General features: G+C 50.8%; 1 long non-coding RNA gene and 1 pseudogene across 1 annotated transcript; both read left to right on the forward strand.

Moving 5' to 3' along the window:
- Positions 1-2,911, forward strand: part of LOC118378740 (SNF-related serine/threonine-protein kinase-like) — a 70,070-nt pseudogene extending 67,159 nt beyond the window's left edge.
- Positions 2,912-2,921: 10 nt separating this feature from the next.
- On the forward strand, positions 2,922-5,638 carry LOC127921791 (uncharacterized). Its single transcript, XR_008109567.1, has 9 exons — positions 2,922-3,218; positions 3,412-3,575; positions 3,769-3,850; positions 3,886-3,926; positions 4,006-4,094; positions 4,326-4,371; positions 4,468-4,745; positions 5,357-5,557; positions 5,611-5,638. It is a non-coding gene; the product is annotated as an uncharacterized LOC127921791 (long non-coding RNA).
- Positions 5,639-10,418: the final 4,780 nt, after the last annotated feature.

Below are 10,418 nucleotides of genomic sequence, written 5' to 3' on the forward strand. Positions count from 1 at the left end.
ATTGACCTCTCGTGCTTCAGTAGCTGTGGGTGCTGCTCTGCTTGTTGTGGTTGACCGTGCCTGGCATTAGGAGGAGAACCCATGCTGTCCTTTCCTCATGGTCTGGTTCCCATCCCGCCCCCTCTGGTCATGTGATCCCTCAACGTGGTGACATGTGTTGTTAAGGCTGACTGCAGTAAATGCTTTGGAGCGACCTAGAAAGGGGAAGTCTGGCTTTGATATTCTGAGAGAGAAGCAGAGAGAGTGAGCCACTCCTTTTGGAGGAAGAGGAGAGATCAAACACATGCAGGCTAAAGCTGCTCCCTCCTGGCCTGCTCGCTGTAACCCATTTGGCCAGAAACCCATTGCCAAACAGGTGCTCGGAGAGAAAAGGCCCAATTTTAGCTGCTGGGTCGTGGCCCCCTGGGAGCAGGAGCAGAATGTGAGTCAAATCCACTGTCATGTGTAGTGCAGCAGTACAGGTTTCTACATCTATTGTTTCTACTGGCCTGCGCTCCTCCATTCACCACTTAGTTTTTGAGGGTTGTTCTGTATTTTAACACAAACACTGTCAGCTTGTGGCATCAGGCAACATGGCATCATAACAGAAAAAACATTGTGATAGTGGTTCAATTATTTTTAGGAATAACAACAGTCTACTGTGTATCATGCATGTCAGTTTATATATGCCCAAAACAGTGACCTGGACAAGAGGGCTAAAGCTCTCTCGCTCTCTGTGCCATCGTGGGCTGAAGCTGAGCTTCATCAGGTAGTAGGCTTCAGGGATTGTCTGTAGAGTCTGTCAGGGTCGTCTGAGGTTGAGAGTGAATGGAGTCTGAGCAGTGTCACACAGCTCAGGTGTGTGTCTGAGAGATTCTACTGTAGTTATGCCTTTTGAAAGCCTGGCTGAATTAACTAGGATGGTGGCAGAGCAGCACTAAGGGCCCTGTGGTGACCCGACCCAGCCTCCACCTCCATGCAGCAGCGTGGAGGGTCACACATGCACCCGGCAGGCAGGACTACCATGGGATTAATTGTGTTAGATTGCGTGCCGCTGGGACATGCCCCGGCTCCGTCGAGAGAGATCCCCAGTGCTCTGTTCTGTTTGTTTTCTCACTCTGCCATGTCAACAAGGACCTTCTACATTAGAAGAATGTTGACTCACTGAGCTGTTCAGTCAGGTTCAGCAGTTCAGGACTGGATTACACATGAATCATCTGAACTCATTCTAATTCATACTGTTTATTTTATCTTTGTTTATTTTCTCCTCTGACTCTATATAAAGTCATTGCAGTGTATACTAACCAGGGGAATAGTTTGGGTAACTCTGGTCTGCTCTCTGCCCCTCCAGGCAGTCCTGGCCGACGAAGATTGACATGCATCAGGACATCGAGGACAGTCTGGCAGCCTCCTCCATGTGCCACGCTGGTGGTCCCCAGTCCCCCGCCCGCAGCGCTGAGAGCCTTCTCAACGGACACCGCACCAAAGGCCTGCTGGAGCTCCGCAGGGACGAGAGCAACGCAGGGGCCTCCGGTGCCCCTGCCCCCGTTTCTGGACCCCCTAGAGCTGGGGCCACGGCCCCTACACCCTCCACCTCCTCAGCCAAGCAGCGCAGCTGCCTGTTCAGGGTGGAGGAGGATGAAGAGGAGGAAGAGGACCCGTCCCCTCTGTCCACCCAAGTGATCCTGCGTCGCAAGGCTCCATCTATCACCAACCGGCTGACCTCCAGGAAGAGCGCCCCAGTCCTCAACCAGATCTTTGAGGAGGAGGGTGAGTCAGACGGCGACTTCGACATGGATGAGGGCCTGCCACCCAAACTCAGCCGGCTAAAGATGAACATCGCTGCTGCAGCGGCCGGGTCGCCGGGCACCACTCAGAAACGCTATCACCGCCGCAAGAGCCAAGGCCGCGGCTCGTCCTGCTCCAGCTCAGAGACCAGCGACGACGACTCCGAGCCACCGCCGGCGTCTGGACAAAGACACAGGCTTCACCTATAGCTGGAACCGCAGGGACAGCAGTGAGGCCCGCCTGGAAACTCAGGGGGAAATGGTGGAGGGAGCAGTGGAGGGCAGAGTAAACCCCCGGGGGGGGCAGTCCTCCTGGAGGGGAGGTGGGGGAGTAGTGACAATGGAGGAGTGGTAGTAGTGGGGGGAGGTGGTAGGGACAGGGTTCCCCCTCAAGTTGTTCTAACGGCAGCAGTAACCACTCGTCTTCAGGCTCAGGGTCCACGCGGAGACACTGTGCCTCCCGCAGCCCGGGGCAGCAGAGCTGGTGGAGAGCCTGAAGCTCCTGAGCCTGTGTCTCAGCTCCCAGTTACAACACAGGGGGAGAAGTGGAGGCCCCGGCCTGGCAGGGGGGATGGGCCAGTTCATCATAGACCCTCAGAACCTGTCCAATAGTCTGTCCAGCAGCCTGTCAGCTGGCAGCGTCAAGACACAGGAGAGGTCCTCTTGGAAGATGTGCATCGGCTCCAACGGCAGCTTGGACCTGGAGTTAGACACCATCGCTCTGCCCACCACCGCTGTCAACACTCCAAGGTCATACACAGACCAAACAGCAGCAGCACTTAGTGAACTGGCCCTGGCCACCAAGGAGAATAACAAGCTGAACAAGCTGAAAAAGAATGTTCTCCAGCTACCTCTGTGTGAAAAGAGCATCTCTGTGAACATCCAGCGCAGCCCTACAGAAGGGCTCCTGTGCACCTCTCAGGCCAGCTGCTGCCAGGTCATATGACACATACTCCCTGGCGACCCTCTGACACCACTCTGCCAGTCCAATCTGTCCAACCACAGTCACTGCTGTAGCATACGTCTGACCTCAGAACACCTCCCCATCACAACCTGCCTTCTTGCTGTTGTCTTAAAAGATGACACTTGTTATTGTTTTTGTTTGTTCACTAGGTCCTATGAGCTGCATGCTGCAGGGGTTCTTTTGTTTTGTTTCTGCTACATCACTAGCTCCCCTGGAATGAGCCGAGGTAACAGAACTTAACTCAATTCTAAGGTGAGTTGGGGTGTTGATATAAACATAAATATGGATGTTGGTTTGATTTTAGATTAACTATATTTTGGGGTACAAAATACCAAACTTTTAACAGTGGGTAAGTAGTAGCATGTGATAGTTAAAGGGTCAGCACTTAAATTAGATGCTAGGAGAGATAGAGGAGGACAGGACAGAGATACCATACAGCTGGGAGAGGTAGAGGAGGACAGGACAGAGATACCATACAGCTGGGAGAGGTAGAGGAGGACAGGACAGATACCAGTCACCATACAGCTGGGAGAGGTAGAGGAGGACAGGACAGAGATACCATACAGCTGGGAGAGGGAGGAGGACAGGACAGAGATACCATACAGCTGGGAGAGATAGAGGAGGACAGGACAGAGATACCATACAGCTGGGAGAGGTAGAGGAGGGACAGAGAGGACAGAGATAGAGGAGGACAGGACAGAGATACCATACAGCTGGGAGAGGTAGAGGAGGACAGGACAGAGATACCATACAGCTGGGAGAGGTAGAGGAGGACAGGACAGAGATACCATACAGCTGGGAGAGATAGAGGAGGACAGGACAGAGATACCATACAGCTGGGAGAGGTAGAGGAGGACAGGACAGAGATACCATACAGCTGAGGAGGAGGACAGGACAGAGAGAGACAGGAGGACAGGACAGAGATACCATACAGCCATACAGCTGGGAGAGTAGAGGAGAACAGGACAGAGATACCATACAGCTGGGAGAGGTACAGAGGACAGGACAGAGATACCAGTCACCATACAGCTGGGAGAGGTAGAGGAGGACAGGACAGAGATACCATACAGCTGGGAGAGGTAGAGGAGGACAGGACAGAGATACCATACAGCTGGGAGAGGTAGAGGAGGACAGGACAGGAGTCACCATACAGAGGTAGAGGAGGACAGGACAGAGATACCATACAGCTGGGAGAGGTAGAGGAGGGGACAGAGACACCAGTCACCATACAGCTGGGGAGAGGTAGAGGAGGACAGGACAGGACAGCTGGGAGAGGTAGAGGAGGACAGGACAGAGATACCAGTCACCATACAGCTGGGAGAGGTAGAGGAGGACAGGACAGAGATACCATACAGCTGGGAGAGGTAGAGGAGGACAGGACAGAGATACCATACAGCTAGGAGGACAGAGATACCAGTCACCATACAGCTGGGAGAGGTAGAGGAGACAGGACAGAGATACCAGTCACCATACAGCTGGGAGAGGTAGAGGAGGCAGGACAGAGATACCAGTCACCATACAGCTGGGAGAGGTAGAGGAGGAGGACAGGACAGAGATAGAGGAGGACAGGACAGAGATCACCATACAGCTGGGAGATAGGAGGACAGGACAGAGATACCAGTCACCATACAGCTGGGAGAGGTAGAGGAGGACAGGACAGAGATACCAGTCACCATACAGCTGGGAGAGATAGGAGGACAGGACAGAGATACCAGTCACAGCATACAGCTGGGAGAGGTAGAGGAGAACAGGACAGAGATACCAGTCACCATACAGCTGGGAGAGATAGAAGGACAGGACAGAGATACCAGTCACCATACAGCTGGGAAAGGTAGAGGAGGACAGGACAGAGATACCAGTCACCATACAGCTGGGAGAGGTAGGAGGACATGACAGAGATACCAGTCACCATACAGCTGGGAGAGGTAGAGGATGACAGGACAGAGATACCAGTCACCATACAGCTGGGAGAGGTAGAGGAGGACAGGACAGAGATACCAGTCACCATACAGCTGGTAGAGGAGGACAGGACAGAGATACCAGTCACCATACAGCTGGGAGGGAGACAGGACAGAGATACCAGTCACCATACAGGAGGAGGAGGACAGACAGAGATACCAGTCACCATACAGCTGGGAGAGGTAGAGGAGGACAGGACAGGGATACCAGTCACCATACAGCTGGGAGAGGTAGAGGAGGACAGGACAGGACAGAGATACCAGTCACCATACAGCTGGGAGAGGTAGAGGAGAACAGGACAGAGATACCAGTCACCATACAGCTGGGAGAGGTAGAGGAGAGCAGTACAGAGATACCAGTCACCATACAGCTGGGAGAGGTAGAGGAGGACAGGACAGAGATACCATACAGCTGGGAGAGGTAGGAGGACAGGACAGAGATACCAGTCACCATACAGCTGGGAGAGGTAGAGGAGAACAGGACAGAGATACCAGTCACCATACAGCTGGGAGAGGTAGAGGAGAGCAGTACAGAGATACCAGTCACCATACAGCTGGGAGAGGTAGAGGAGGACGGACAGGACAGAGATACCAGTCACCATACAGCTGAGAGAGGTAGAGGAGGACAGGACAGGACAGAGATACCAGTCACCATACAGCTGGGAGAGGTAGAGGAGGACAGGACAGAGATACCAGTCACCATACAGCTGGGAGAGGTAGAGGAGGACGGACAGGACAGAGATACCAGTCACCATACAGCTGAGAGAGGTAGAGGAGGACAGGACAGGACAGAGATACCAGTCACCATACAGCTGGGAGAGGTAGAGGAGGACAGGACAGAGATACCAGTCACCATACAGCTGAGAGAGGTAGAGGAGGACAGTACAGGACAGAGATACCAGTCACCATACAGCTGGGAGAGGTAGAGCAGGACAGGAGAGAGATACCAGTCACCATACAGCTGGGAGAGGGACAGGACAGGACAGAGATACCAGTCACCATACAGCTGGGAGAGGTAGAGGAGGACAGGACAGAGATACCAGTCACCATACAGCTGGGAGAGGTAGAGGAGGACAGGACAGGACAGAGATACCAGTCACCATACAGCTGAGGACAGGACAGAGATACCAGTCACCATACAGCTGGGAGAGGACAGGACAGGACAGAGATACCAGTCACCATACAGCTGGGAGAGGTAGGAGGACAGGACAGAGATACCAGTCACCATACAGCTGGGAGAGGTAGAGGAGGACAGGACAGAGATACCAGTCACCATACAGCAGGTAGAGGAGGACAGGACAGAGATACCAGTCACCATACAGCTGGGAGAGGTAGAGGAGGACAGGACAGAGATACCAGTCACCATACAGCTGGGAGAGGTAGAGGAGGACAGGACAGAGATACCAGTCACCATACAGCTGGGAGAGGTAGAGGAGGACAGGACAGAGATACCAGTCACCATACAGCTGGGAGAGGTAGAGGAGGACAGGACAGAGATACCAGTCACCATACAGCTGGGAGAGGTAGAGGAGGACAGGACAGAGATACCAGTCACCATACAGCTGGGAGAGGTAGAGGAGGACAGGACAGAGATACCAGTCACCATACAGCTGGGAGAGGTAGAGGAGGACAGGACAGAGATACCAGTTACCATACAGCTGGGGGAGGTAGAGGAGGACAGGACAGAGATACCAGTCACCATACAGCTGGGAGAGGTAGAGGAGGACAGGACAGAGATACCAGTGAACCATACAGCGGGGAGACAGAGCAGGACAGGAGAGAGATACCAGTCACCATACAGCTGGGAGAGGTAGAGGAGGACAGGACAGAGATACCAGTCACCATACAGCTGGGAGAGGTAGAGGAGGACAGGCAGGACAGAGATACCAGTCACCATACAGCTAGGTAGGAGGACAGGACAGAGATACCAGTCACCATACAGCTGGGAGAGGTAGAGAGCAGGACAGGACAGAGATACCAGTCACCATACAGAGGTAGGAGAGCAGGACAGGACAGAGATACCAGTCACCATACAGCTGGGAGAGGTAGGAGGACAGGACAGAGATACCAGTCACCATACAGCTGGGAGAGGTAGAGGAGGACAGGACAGAGATACCAGTCACCATACAGCTGGGAGAGGTAGAGGAGGACAGGACAGAGATACCAGTCACCATACAGCTGGGAGAGGTAGAGGAGGACAGGACAGAGATACCAGTCACCATACAGCTGGGAGAGGTAGAGGAGGACAGGACAGAGATACCAGTCACCATACAGCTGGGAGAGGTAGAGGAGGACAGGACAGAGATACCAGTCACCATACAGCTGGGAGAGATAGGAGGACAGGACAGAGATACCATACAGCTGGGAGAGGTAGAGGAGAACAGTACAGAGATACCAGTCACCATACAGCTGGGAGAGGTAGAGGAGGACAGGACAGAGATACCAGTCACCATACAGCTGGGAGAGGTAGAGGAGGACATGACAGAGATACCAGTCACCATACAGCTGGGAGAGGTAGAGGAGGACAGGACAGAGATACCAGTCACCATACAGCTGGGAGAGGTAGAGGAGGACAGGACAGAGATACCAGTCACCATACAGCTGGGAGAGGTAGGAGGACAGGACAGAGATACCAGTCACCATACAGCTGGGAGAGGTAGAGGAGGACAGGACAGAGATACCAGTTACCATACAGCTGGGGGAGGTAGAGGAGGACAGGACAGAGATACCAGTCACCATACAGCTGGGAGAGGTAGGAGGACATGACAGAGATACCAGTCACCATACAGCTGGGAGAGGTAGGAGGACAGGACAGAGATACCAGTCACCATACAGCTGGGAGAGGTAGAGGAGGACAGGACAGAGATACCAGTCACCATACAGCTGGGAGAGGTAGAGGAGGACAGGACAGAGATACCAGTCACCATACAGCGGGGAGAGGTAGAGGAGGACAGGACAGAGATACCAGTCACCATACAGCTGGGAGAGGTAGGAGGACAGGACAGAGGAGCTGGGATAAAGGACAGTACCAGTCACCATACAGCTGGGGGAGGTAGAGGAGGACAGGACAGAGATACCAGTCACCATACAGCTGGGAGAGGTAGAGGAGGACAGGACAGAGATACCAGTCACCATACAGCTGGGAGAGGTAGAGGAGGACAGGACAGAGATACCAGTCACCATACAGCTGGGGAGGTAGAGGAGGACAGGACAGAGATACCAGTTACCATACAGCTGGGGGGAGGTAGAGGAGGACAGGACAGAGATACCAGTCACCATACATGGTCCTGGAGGAAGGGAAGTAACCTGTAACCTTCATGTTGATATAAGCTCCTGCCATGCAGTCACATGGCAACGACCAACTGAGACAGAAACTTGGTAACCTCTAGAGATGTTTTAATTTGATTCATTGATTAACCTCATTTTACAGTGACCTACTGTCTAAAACGTTATTTCACTTTGATATTGCACACAGACAATCTGTTTTATGTTCGTATTTTTTTAAGTGTATGGAATTAAAGATGCATTTTAGATGGCTATACAGCTCACTGAATTGATTTTGAAGGCAACATGAGTTTCCAAACCGCTGTTTAACAAGTGCTACTTCAACACATGGGGTTTACTTTGGTGTTACTGAGAGCCAGTAACCTGGAAAATAAGGCTTCGTCTTTATTCCAATCTCAATGCACTCGTCTTCAGGCACAATACATTAACCTATTTGGGTCAAATACTACTATACTTACTATTGTATAGTGAATACAGGTAGGAGCTGCAATCTTTTAGACACTATTCTAACAGAAAGGGTCATTCATCTGTAATTATAACTACTGCTATTCATTTGCAAATTGGGCAAACTCCTGAAATGATTCAAAGTTCATGACAACGTGTCAAACTGAATGTAAAGGACACTGGTAGACGAGTAGTGTCTTTTCTCCTGTGCTGGGCCTCAAGGTAGCAGGCAAGCAGACCCACACAGATTTGATGTGGTCCCGTTCACATGTTGGTCATGGCCTTGGTTGACCTCCTGCCATGTTGACGTAACATCTTAGAAATGGCATTTTAAAATCAATAGAAGAGCATGAGAATTGAAAAGAAAAATGTACTCATGAATTGAAAACTGCACTGGGTCTCTGTATTCCAGTGGACCCACACACGTCTTTGCTTTGTTAGACTGTTTCACTTTCTGTTACTGTAACTGACTGGTCTTCTGACTGGCCTGGCAGGCTGATCTTCTGACTGGTCTGGCAGGCTGGTCTTCTGACTGTCCTGGCAGGCTGATCTTTGACTGGTCTGGCAGGCTGGTCTTCTGACTGGTCTGGCAGACTGGTCTTCTGACTGGTCTGGCAGGCTGGTCTTCTGACTGGTCTGGCAGGCTGGTCTTCTGACTGGTCTGGCAGGCTGGTCTTCTGACTGGTCTGGCAGACTGGTCTCTGACTGGCCTGGCAGACTGGTCTTCTGACTGGTCTGGCAGGCTGATCTTTGACTGGTCTGGCAGGCTGGTCATCTGACTGGCCTGGCAGGCTGGTTTAAAGGGTATATGTTGAGTATGTATATATGTTTTAAAAAGTTATATTTTTGAATGATCTGCTGTTTTTAAAATTATTCTATGTTGAAGTGGGCGGCCCGTGAGTCTTTCGTTGGGGACTAACATCGCAGTGTGTGTCACACACACCCACACCTTACTGGACACTGCAGGGTGAAGGTTTTACATTCAGGATTAGTGGTTCAGTAGAGCACATGCACCTTTCAGGAGAGATTCCTGTCTGTAAGCTTTAAAGGACTGGGCTTAGTAAAGAAGGAAAGAAATGGGGTTGTAGGGAGATGTGGGGATATATTTTAAGGGCATTGGCAATAAGCTACATGTTGCAGCTATCTGTAAATCAACATATTTTTGTTTTATATTTCAACCCTGTACAGCCTTCGATTTAAAGGCACCTCGGACTAAAAACTAACAGAGAAAGATATCTTGAGTATTTTTTTTTTCTTTTGAAACAAAATGTCTGTAAATAGAGATGTAAATATGGTGCTCTATATTTAGAGACGGCAGAGTGAACCTCTTGGTGCAGAGCTGTAAGTATAGCCTTATTAGGAATGGGTGTCTCCAAGAAAAGAACATGACTTTATTCATGTCAGCCAGTCTGACCGTTGTCTTACCCAGATGTAAACAGCTGAATGACATGTGCATGTGTTATATGTTTAACATTATCGATCCAAGGACATCGAGAGAGGAAAAACCATCCACTGAATGTTACTGGACCAAACCATGTACTGGCTAAATGAAAATATGAAATGGCAGAATTATTCAATGTATTATTCTGTAGTTGATACCTGTTGTGAACAGTTACATATAGCTATGGTAATATCCTAAATAAAATGTTGTGGGAAATGACGTCTTATAAACGAGTCTAGTCTTTTCTGTGCTCGCGATGCATTGATGACACGCCTGTCTCCCAAGTGGGTCTGTGTTCTGTCAGATGCAACTTCGATCACTTGTTGCTAAAGGAATTGACAGAAAATAATCCATTACACTGTACAGTGTCGATCCCCCATGTTGCACCATAACTTTATCTTGTCAACTATTTACCTCAGAGCTTCATCCAAGAGGTGGATCACTGATCGGTGTGCTGGTAGTTTACCTGGTGGCCTTGCTTTTAAGATGAATCATCAGCCTAATCTCTGTTAAATGTCCCTATCCCCTATATAGTGCACTAGTTTGCATAGTCAAAAGTA

Source organism: Oncorhynchus keta, unplaced genomic scaffold, assembly GCF_023373465.1.
Source record: "Oncorhynchus keta strain PuntledgeMale-10-30-2019 unplaced genomic scaffold, Oket_V2 Un_contig_23564_pilon_pilon, whole genome shotgun sequence".
Taxonomy (NCBI): Eukaryota; Metazoa; Chordata; class Actinopteri; order Salmoniformes; family Salmonidae; genus Oncorhynchus; species Oncorhynchus keta.